Raw genomic sequence first — 11,956 nt, 5'->3', positions numbered from 1 at the left:
GTAGTAAGAAGTAAAGTATATGGAACAATACGGAAACATATGCGATTGTTTAAAGAAATATCATACTAATTAAGCCCCTTGTAACATGCCAATTTCATTTTGTCACACATTTTAGATTCTTTAAAAAAAATAGTCAAAAAGTTTACGTCGCTTTGAATTGGGAGTATTGAAATTTCTTTTTTTTATCCCTGATCATGCTCATTTGATCATGTTTAATATTTGTATTTCAAATTTTAAGTACATGTAGAATATTGACTTTATTTCCTTTTTTATAGTATAAAATTGTTTTTATTTATTAAGTTTTCAATTTTCATTTTAGTTTTTAAGCTGTTACATTAGGAGAGAGAGTAAATACGTATAGATTATTTGAATTTGTTTCCTTTTTTTTTTTTGTAGAGAATCCGTTATGCTGGGATAAACACGTTTAATTGAGGGACACCGTTTTGTTTTTAAACTTTATCTGAAGATATAATGTGAACGTTTCAATTTAAAAAAGCTCATTACTTTCTCCGATTCAATAAAATATCAAGTATTTATACTAAGCTCAGTTTTTTTTCACCATGGATTATTCAAGTAGTTCATTTATTAAGTCATGTATGTTTTTCTATTTTGTTTTCGTATTTAGTTAAGTGTTGTTTTATTACCTACTGTGGGAGCGATGATTAAAAAAAAATCCAGATTTAGTAGCCTTTATTTGCGTATAATTTGTTATTAACTATTATTATCTCCTTCGTCGGGCGTGGGAGACGTGGAAGCACGACGCATCGAGGAGGCGACCAACAAGATGTCGTCGAGCGTTGGAGATGCGCGCACATCCAAATCTTGGCTACATACGGCGGCGGGCACGAATAAGGTTATTCGAGGGTTCTACGTAGTGGTCAGTCCAGATCTAGAGGTCACGTACATCAACGAAGAGGAAGACCGCACCGGAGTGTAGCATGGGCCTTGTTTGACTCAACGTTGGTTGGGGTACCACGCAAACTCTCGCCATGTTCTACGCATATTTGTGTTACTCCAGGCAATGGGGCCACAAAAATATAGGCTCAGATGGAGTTTCTCGATGGCGGAATCATGAACAACAATTCATATTTTTCTTCTTCTAAATCATGTCCGTTAATAATAAGTTATAATTAAAAATGAGTAATAATAGATAATAATTGCGTTCTATTCTAATTTGCGTTAAATATAAGAGATTTGATAATAATCGTTAATAATCTCTTGATTGATAATGATTAAGTAGAAATCTGCCTAAAAATAATCGTTAATAATCTGCGTCATTGGGTATTAAACGATGATAGTCGCTAATAATATCATGCACATCTAAATATCTTTAGGTAATAAAAATGAATATTCTCATATTTTCTAACCCTAATTTTTTTTCTAAGTTTGTTCTATTTTTCGGTGAAATGAAATATCTTTGACCAGTATGACGTTTGGATTTCTGCTTATCGGTAGCTTTTTTGAGTGTGTATCGTTTGTTGAGTGTTAGCTTAAATTTCTCCTCATTATTCGCATTGTAGTTATTGCATTTTTTTAATACAAATATCTCTTCTTTCAAATTATCCAACATTTAAGGAGACATTATTGTTCATTGCTCTTCACAAAAATTATTTAAAGGGGTAATCATAAATTAATATTCGTTTTTAAAGGAGATGTGGATTATATTGAAACAAGAGCGAGAGAGAGAGAGAGATTGATAGAATAGAAATACTACTATTAGGGTTGGTGTTACTTATCGAAATTCTAGACATCTAAATATATTTATCGAATCTGCTTTTGATTACTTGTTTAATTTACTACTATAGAGTTTACAGCCTCATATTTTGCTTACTTACTAAAAACATTAAAATATGATGTAAATGCACATTTATAACTAGAAAAATTATACGAGATAAGCCACTTCAAACGTGGCAATTGCAATCTAGCCGAAGTTTAAACAAACTTTCAAATATAGCCACAAGTGATGACATAGCCTATATTAATCATGATGAAAATTACATCTTTGTCCATTTTAGAAAAATCGGCTAAAAAAAGTTGCAGCCCACGTTTGGAAACATTTTTTACAGCCAACGTTTATTATTTTTGAGACTTTAATGCACGTCTCTACTATTTGCATTTCTTTCCTTTTTTATAGTACAATTGGTTTATATTTAAATCTATTTAAAATTAAAATTCTTTCAAATGATATCTAGCCAATTTGATTTGGTAGTTATCACACAACATTTTTTTAACAACAAATTCTACCATTAAAGGACTAGATATGATTCTCTCTCTCTCTCTCTCTCTCTCTCTCTCTCTCTCTCTCTCTCTCTCTCTCTCTCTCTCTCTCTCTTGAAAACAATGCAGCGATTCCAGAAGATTACAAAGCCCATGCTCGCCGCCGTCGAACAAGATTTTAGTAGAATTTTCCGCCCTCAGCAAGTCCGATTTAGCCTCTGAATGAAGGTATTCAGACCCACCACGATCTCTGACCACTCGCGGATCTTTGCAGCGCCGTCACTCTGCGGGACCACCACATGATCATAATTACGCTACCATGCTGATCCGACGGCCATGGACGGCGGTCTCCATTCGCAGAAGCACGAGAAGCCAAAGGATCCTTGGCGGCCGCTGTCGCTCCCACTAGCTCCATTGTCAACGTGGATTGTCCTATCTAGGTATTTAACAGTCATGGAGTCAGCGCCCAAATTTTAAACCCTATGAAATTAACAAACATTAACCAATATTTACATAAACAAATTTACAATGAACCAACAATTTTACACGAAACAGATCCCTAATCCATAACAAAAATCAACTAAACAAATCAACAACAAAACCCACTAAGAAATTTTGTTTCCATTCGAAGCACAGTACCAACATATTGCATTCATATTCATTCCAATATGAAAATTTTACCAAAATTTTAACAAATTTACACTGAATCTTGAGTCGAAAAGAAATTTACAATGAACCAACAAATTTACACGAAAATCCCTAAATCCCTAATCCTAAAAAAAACAAATCGAATACGAAATACACGTACCCCGAGATTTGCTATAGCCATAGTTGACTTTATAAATATTCTGGTACAAACGTGGGCTACTACTTTTTAAATATACTTCAGGGTATTTCAGTTATTTTGCACTCGTAAATTTAAAAAATTGGCTAGATTGAAAAATTAACCAAACATGGGTTAGATGTCAAAATCCACGTTTCAATTTGGCTACGTTGCTCGTTTGCCTTATAACTATCATGTAAGACTTCCGTAATTGTCAGTTTTACTCATACCAAATTATAATTTTTGATTTACGATGTTTAAAAATGGAAACAATATGAATTAAGATGAAAAACATAACATGTTACTCTAAATTTAGATGACAATTTTATCTATGTATTCGCGTACCCGCAATAGCATACCCACCACGAGTAGACCTTACTCGCATAAATGAATAATGGGTAGAATATGAGTATTATTCATTAAAAATTATATGCGTATGTAAATAGTATAGTTTTTTTTAAGTATTCTATCCAGGCCCACACTCATATCTTATTCGCTTGAAATTATTACTATATTTATGAATTTATAAACAAATTTTAGTATACATACTTATTAGTTTAAGTAAATTTTTAGATTTGACGTTTACTTTTTATTCAAGTATTTTTAAAAATTTATTTATTTTCATCAATAAATTTAATATCAAAGGGGAAAAAAAGCACCCATAGATTACCATGTATCTTGTAATATTTCACCTAGACTCACACCGCCCAGATCCATTAAAAGTAGGAATGGCAACGGGTACGGGTTTTAGCGGGTACACCAATACCGGTACCCGTACCCGCCTATTAAAATACCCGTTAACCCGTACCCGTTAACCCGGTTTTCCCAACGGGGCGGGTAACGGGTATACCCGCCGGGTGACGGGTGCCAAAATTGAGCACCCGCTAACCCGTTTAAAAAAAATAAAAAAAATAATTTTTAATAAGAATCAAAACAACAACCTACTCATTATGATGTAATCTAATGTTTTCTTAAAAAAAATATCTAGTTTTTTCCATAAAAATAATTAACGGGCGGGTTAGCGGGTTAACGGGGCGGGTTTAACATTTTCGCTACCCGACTCATACCCGCTAAAATACTAACGGGTAATACCCGTTAGCCCGTTAACTCATTTTGAACGGGTATTACCCGACCCGTTAAGACCGGATAACGGACGGGCTAACGGGTTTCGGGTAAAAATGTCATCCTTAATTAAAAGGGTAGAATTGATTTTGCAAGACCTGCACACTAGTCCTTACCCATTGTTATCCATACTCTGAATTATCTTTATAAAAAAAGTGGGTATGAATTGCACGAGAGAGTATACGAATAATTTCAAAATGATATAAGTAAACAAAAAAGAATTAAAAAAACCCTCAATAAAGCCGATCATTAAACGACCTTACGCTTTGTGTCTATCTATGCGTCATGACCAGAAAGGTCTTTTATAAGTCTAGAGTTCACACCTTTTTTCTATATATATATCTTAACATAATAACATAAAATCCATCAATCATACACACAACACACTTATTTTCTTCAACCATTTGTCTTTGTTCTTCTTCTTCTTGTTCATCGGATAGATCATGGAACGCAGTAAAGCTGAGTTATGTTGGGCATGGTAAGATATCTCTCTCTCTCTCTCTCTCTCTCTCTCTCTATATATATATATATATATATATATATATATATATATATATATATATATATATATATATATATATATATATATATATATATACATATGTAGGTATGTATGTATAGTTTATCCTCAATGGTAGAGATGGTAAATTGCACACATATATTTATTCTGATAAAATCATTTATAATTTCACAGTTTGTATATATTTTAGTCACTAAATAAATAAATTTTAAACTGTGACAGCTTGGACGCGATTAAATGTTGCTTCGCCTGCTTCGCCTGTGCAGGCAGCTAATAATGCTGCTGAGATCCACCCATAATATGTACTTTTTATATTCATAAATCCCGTACGTCGATAATTAAAATTTCATTTTATGGCTCTCTTTTAATAGTGATGTGTGGTTTGGAGGTATTTACGATCGTACCTTGCTTTGATAAATTTATCATGGCAACACCTTATAGTAATCCTTCTGTACTTTGTTTGTGATCCTGATCATTGAGTTGATCACGTAATTTTATGGTCATTCATTCCAGCCAATAAAAAGTTCCGTGTATGTTGATAACAAAATGGCTATTTACCTAATATTTATCAAACGTTGGCTATTTTGCTAATACCAACGTTTCAGTTCGCTATTTCGCCAACGGACCCAATAATAAATATACGGTTGTAAAATACAAAGCACTGACTATTTATTTAATATTTACCAAACGTTAACTATTTTATAAAAGTTAATGTTTGAATTGGTTATATATTTAATGGACCCTATTTATAATCAACCCAAGAAATTTGATTGTTTACAGATAATTCTTTATCAATGGATGAATAATATCATTTTTTTTGTGTTCAAATTGACTCATTCCATAATATAAATAATTTTTTTCCTTCTTCTTATCCTAAAACATACCACGAAATTCTCCATGTATATAATCGGTGGAATATAGAACATATAACGAGGATAGTGCTAAGATACAAATAATATTCTAGCAAAAAATAAGATACAAATGGGACGTCCCTAGTTGGCTATACATGTCATGAAAGTCTCAAATTTCATTTTTGAAATAGTCTTTGAAGTTTGAAGCCCACATGGTAATGACTTTGACTAATGATAGATACTGTAACGTATATACAAGTCAAAGCCCTTGTGCTGATAGTTTGATTTTGGGAATTCCATCAACACAAGAAAACCATCGTAGGAGAATAGTCCATGTTTCAATAAATTAAGGAAATAGCCCAACTTACACTACTTATTAAGTGTGGGCTACTAAATAGATTGGGCTACTCCGTTAATTTATTTAAACATGGGTTATATATCAGATAACTAGTGGAGTAGATGGCTACTGCACTAAATAGCCTTTTTTTCTTTTTTTTTTTCTTATTTTCGTGACAAAGAAGAGGAGAGGAACCGTCGGGGAAGAAATTGAGAGAGAGATTGGAGGAAAGGAAGAAAGTGGGGAGAAGTAAATAAAGAGATAAAAAGTGGGTTTAATTAATTAAAGTGAGATGTTAATTAATTATCTAATTCGAAATTATATAAAAGTATAAATGACTTTGCATGTAATAAAAATGAGGATAAAAAAACACAGGCAGGGTCGACCTCGAAACATTCAGACTGGATCGATCTCGAAGTACCTAAGCAAGGTGGGCCTCGAAATATTCAGGCTGGGTCTATCTCGAAACGTCCAGGCAGGATCGATCTCGAAGTACCCATGCAGGGTCAGCCTCGAAACGTCCAGGCTGGGTCGATCCCGAAGCATCCAGGCTGGATCGACCTCGAAGTACCCAGGCAGGGTCGACCTCGAAATATCCAGGCTGGGTCGATCTCGAAACATCCAGGCAGGATCGATCTCTAAATACCCAGGCAAGGTCGACCTCGAAACATCCAGGCTGGATCGATCTCGAAGTACCCAGACAGGGTCGACCTCGAAACATTCAGGCTGGATCGATCTCGAAGTACCTAAGCAAGGTCGGCCTCGAAATATCCAGGCTGAGTCGATCTCGAAACAGCCAGACATGATCGATCTCGAAGTACCAAGGCAGGGTCGGCCTCGAAACGTCCAGGCTGGGTCGATCCTGAAGCATCCAGGTTGGATCGATCTCGAAGTACCCAAGCAGGGTCGACCTCGAAACATCCAGGCCGGACCCGAAGTACCCAGGCTGGATCGACCCCGAGGTATCCAGGGGCGCCTCGACGTCCTTCCAGGCAGGCGCTCGTCCTTGCCTCCACGAAAAAGAAACGGAAAACGACAAACATGCCCCAACACTCACCACCTCACTATAAATACCTGAGAAAAACACTTGTCAAGGGCTGGTTTTTTCTCTCTCTAACTAGAATATACCAAATTCTCTACTCAGCTATTTCTCTCTCTAAAAACACATTTGAGACCGAAATCAAGAACAAAGAGAATCAAAGTCACTTCACACACACAATTTCACACAAATAATATTCTAGCAAAAAATGTAACGAGGATAGTGCTACGATACAAATAATATTCTAGCAAAAAATAAGATACAAATGGGACGTCCCAAGTTGGCTAGTTCTACACCAGAAAAACAAAGGATGAATAAATCAAATTAAAAAGGGTATACAGGTCATGAAAGTCTCAAATTTCATTTTTGAAATAGTCTTTGAAGTTTGAAGCCCACAAGGTAATGACTTTGACTAATGATAGATATTGTAACGTATATACAAGTCAAAGCCCTTGTGCGGATAGTTTTATTTTTGGGAATTCCATCAACACAAAAAAATCTATCAATACAAGAAAATCATCATAGGAGAATAGCCAATGTTTCAATAAATTAAGGAAATAGCTCATCTTACACTACTTATTAAGTGTGGGCTACTAAATAGATTGGGCTACTCCCTTAATTTATTTAAACATGAGCTATATATCAGATAACTAGTGGAGTAGATGGCTACTGCACTAAATAGCCTTTTTTTTCTTTTCTTATTTTCGTGACGAAGAAGAGGAGAGGAACCGTCGGGGGAAGAAATCGAGAGAGAGATTGGAGGAAAGGAAGAAAGTGGGGAGAAGTAAATAAAGAGAAAGAAAGTGGGTTTAATTAATTAAAGTGAGAAGTTAATTAATTATATAATTCGAAATTATATAAAAGTAGAAATGACTTTGCAGGTAATAAAAATTAGGATAAAAAAACACATCTTATTATAGTCTTTTTTTTTTAAAAACACAAAGTACGAAAAAAAACTCATTTTTTAGTCTTAAGAGTAAGGAAAATCTCTATATCTTTGTATACAATAAGCATAACAAGTTCAAATCGGACTAATAGAACTCATATTGCTTATGAAGATCCCGAGACAAATGATATATCATCGATTTTAAAATTTTGATGGAATTTTTGAAATTTTGTCGATTTTCAACAAATGCTTTGTTATTGAGTCGAAGAATTCGTGGAAATCAGAGAGGTAAGTACAACTAAAATTGCAAGCTAACTCTTGACCTGGCTACATAAGTGTTCATAGTACTTCATATAAACAAAAAAGGAAAAACAAAAAATACTTTCAGAATGTCACACGCTAAAAAGTCTTGGAATGTATGAGCAAATGCCCAAATTCACTGATAACTTACGTAGTTCATTTTGTCATAATTTGTAAAAAAAAAATATTTAATATCATAAATGAAATAATTGAGTCATGTGGATTTACTTGAGTTTAACATGAACTCGAGCTATTTTCATAAGTAAATGCCCGATTTTCACTAGTAGCCGTTTTTCTCTTTTTTTGTCATCAATAGCCATTTTGAAAAAAAAAAAGAAAAAAATTCATCATGACTAACCGTTTTAAAAAATATCGGACTAAAAATTATCATGACTAATCATTTTTATACCTCTTTTTTCACATGAAATAGTTACAAAGATTCAAAACTAGTTTATCGGATTGAATAGTAGTTAACAACATTCATTAACAGTTAACGATATCTAATAAAGTTAAAAAGATCAAAAAGTCAGTGGTTAGTAGTGAGAAAAATAAAAAATAAAAAATAAAAAATAAAAAATAAAAAATAAAAAATAAAAAACGGTTACTTGTGGCTATTTCCACCAAGTAAATTGGGTTGACTCAATTATAATAGTTAACCTAATTTTCTAACTCTGGACTATATTTTCTGAGTCAAGTTTTGCCGATTCACCAGTTTCATGTATGAGAATCCAAACTAAAACAATGACAAATATATCATGGCTGCCAAATTTAGATTGTGCACAAAAAAATTTAATTTAAATTGCCACATTTCATAAGATTCAAGAGTCTCGGAGCAAAAAGAAAAAAAAAATAATTGAAGAGCCACAATGGCAAATAAGATAAGAAAAATTATACGAGATAAACCACTTCAAACGTGGCAATTGCAATCTAGCTGACGTTTAAACAAACTTTCAAATATAGCCACAAGTGATGACGTGGCCTATATTAATCATGATGAAAATTACATCTTTGTCCATTTTAGAAAAATCGGCTAAAAAAAGTTGCAGTCCACGTTTGGAATCATTTTTTTACAGCCAACGTTTATTATTTTTGAGACTTTAATACACGTCTCTACTATTTGAATTTCTTTCCTTTTTTATAGTACAATCGGTTTATATTTAAATCTATTTAAAATTAAAATTCTTTCAAATGATATCTAGCCAATTTGATTTGGTAGTTATCACACAACGTTTTTTTAAGAAAAATTATACGAGATAAGCCATTTCAAACGTGGCAATTGCAATCTAGCCGAAGTTTAAACAAACTTTCAAATATAGCCACAAGTGATGACGTGACCTATATTAATCATGATGAAAATTACATCTTTGTTCATTTTAGAAAAATCGACTAAAAAAAAGTTGCAGCCCACGTTTGGAATCATTTTTTACAGCCAACGTTTATTATTTTTGAGACTTTAATACACGTCTCTACTATTTGAATATCTTTCCTTTTTTATAGTACAATCGGTTTATATTTAAATCTATTTAAAATTAAAATTCTTTCAAATGATATCTAGCCAATTTGATTTGGTAGTTATCACACAACGTTTTTTTAACAACAAATTCTACCATTAAAGGACTAGATATGATTCTCTCTCTCTCTCTCTCTCTCTCTCTCTCTCTCTCTCTCTCTCTCTCTCTCTCTCTCTCTTGAAAACAATGCGGCGATTCCAGAAGATTACGAAGCCCATGCTCGCCGCCGTCGAACAAGATTTTAGTAGAATTTTCCGCTCTCAGCAAGTCCGATTCAGCCTCTGAATGAAGGTATTCGGACCCACCACAATCTCTGACCACTCGCGGATCTTTGCAGCGTCGTTACTCTGCGGAACCACCACATGATCATAATTACGCTACCATGCTGATCCGACGGCCATGGACGGCGGTCTCCATTCGCAGAAGCACGGGAAGCCAAAGGATCCTTGGCGGCCGCTGTCGCTCCCACTAGCTCCATTGTCCACGTGGATTGTCATATCTAGGCATTTAACAGTCATGGAGTCAGCGCCCAAATTTTAAACCCTATGAAATTAACAAGCATTAACCAATATTTACATAAACAAATTTACAATGAACCAACAATTTTACACGAAACACATCCATAATCTGTTGGAATTAAGTAAATAAATAGTATTTATTTATTTACATGTGTATGGCTGATTTGTGGAAACAATTTGAGTGGGTTCCACTCATCGGATTTGAATAATTCCAAGTTATACGGATTCCTCGTAACGAGGGGTATAAAATTGAATATTGGTTTGCCAAAATCGGACCTAGGATGAATGAGAAATTGATGCTCAAAGTAGGCTAAAGAAACACATTTATGTTGTATTGTGGAAGTGGAATACCAAGAGTCCCACATTGGATGAGCATGTGTGTTGTGGTAGTGTTTAAATATTATCCTCTTTAATTAGTGGATATCCAAGTGCAAGAGAGGAGAGTGTGTGTGGGTTAACCCTTAACCCCTCACGCGCGCGCGCACACACACACGTGCCGCCGCCGAGCCGAGCCGGGCTCGGGCTTCACGTTTCGGGAATGTCTCGGGCTTTCTTTTTGGTACAAATTTCATTTCTGAAAGTTTTAATTCCACAAATAACTCTTGCGTTATGTTGGGAATTGAACTTGTAACCGTGCATTAAGGCCTTGACGGTTTGAATTTGAACGAGCGTTTGAATCCGTGCATTAAGGCTGCATTATGACGGTTTGAATTTGAGCGAGCGTTTGGTAACCGTGCATTTAGGCTCCTTTACCACGAGTTATGGAGCTTTATTGCTTCCGTTTAGAGCTGTTGCTCAGGGTATGCATCCGCCTATAAAAGGCCGAGCTCTCTCTCATTTCATTCACACCGAATCCAATAATCTCCCACTGTTCCCGAGCATCATTCTTTCCCCAGAAAATTTTTCTTTTGCTTGTCTTGGTGATAGTTTCTAACACAGGTTCTAGTTCACCGTCGATACACTAAGTGGTGCCTTTGTGTGTCTAGTTCGTCGTTGTATCCTGGGAGGCTGTCGCTCACGTAATCCTGCACCTGAGGAGGGCAATAAAAAGCTTCAAGGAAACCGTCCAACGGGCCTCGACTCTTTCCTTGCCGTCTTCCTGCTTTGCTTTAGTTTCCGGTTTTTATTATACTTTATATTTCCTTACTTCTGTCTTTATTTTTTTGTCAATATTATTTGTAATATTGCTAACATAATCCATAACAAAATCAACTAAACAAATCAACAACAAAACCCACTAAGAAATTTTGTTTCCAATCGAAGCACAGTACCAACATATTGCATTCATATTCTTCTTCTTGTTTTATTTTCTACTTCTTCGTTGTTCTGATTTTTTTTTTTTTTTTTTTACAGTAGGAGCCAAGTTTTTTTTTTCTGCGAGTTTTTTGTATTGAATAGGATAAGTTTTTGTTTCCTTTTTCAAATTTTGCAATCAGTTAAGGTATGTTTAATGATTTCCTCATTAATATCGTTATTAGTTATGGTCAGTTTTGTTGTGTTTTCGATTCAATTTAATCAAATCTGCGCAAACGAGTAATGAACACAGAAATAACTTGAATTGCAAGCAACACACGTAAACAATAATAATGAACAGAAAATAAGCGAAAAGGATGGGGACTCAGCGATTTTATCCTGGTTCGGTCTTGAATTGACCTACGTCCAGCCTTGGGGTTTCTTCACTATCAATGAGATCAAACGTCTCTAGCAGATATTACAGATTACAAGTACTTTGAGAAATCTCACAACTGTTTTTTGGCAATGGCAGCGTTGGCGTGTTTCTTTGGCTTCTCGAACGTCTTGTCTTTGTCAGGGCAATCCTTTTTCATGTGACC

General features: G+C 34.7%; 1 long non-coding RNA gene across 1 annotated transcript; it reads left to right on the top strand.

Annotated features, from left to right (window-relative positions):
* The first annotated feature begins 4,383 nt into the window (after window positions 1–4,383).
* On the top strand, window positions 4,384–5,229 carry LOC149402168 (uncharacterized). The gene is made up of 2 exons (XR_016296219.1): window positions 4,384–4,640; window positions 4,905–5,229. It is a non-coding gene; the product is annotated as an uncharacterized LOC149402168 (long non-coding RNA).
* The last annotated feature ends 6,727 nt before the right edge of the window (window positions 5,230–11,956 follow it).

Source organism: Urtica dioica, chromosome 3 (assembly GCF_054948205.1).
Source record: "Urtica dioica subsp. dioica isolate 48M chromosome 3, U.dioica_male_clone48M_v1_H2, whole genome shotgun sequence".
Lineage (NCBI taxonomy): Eukaryota > Viridiplantae > Streptophyta > Magnoliopsida > Rosales > Urticaceae > Urtica > Urtica dioica.
Note: the sequence above shows the minus strand (reverse complement) of the source record. Positions and strands in the feature narration are given on the sequence as shown.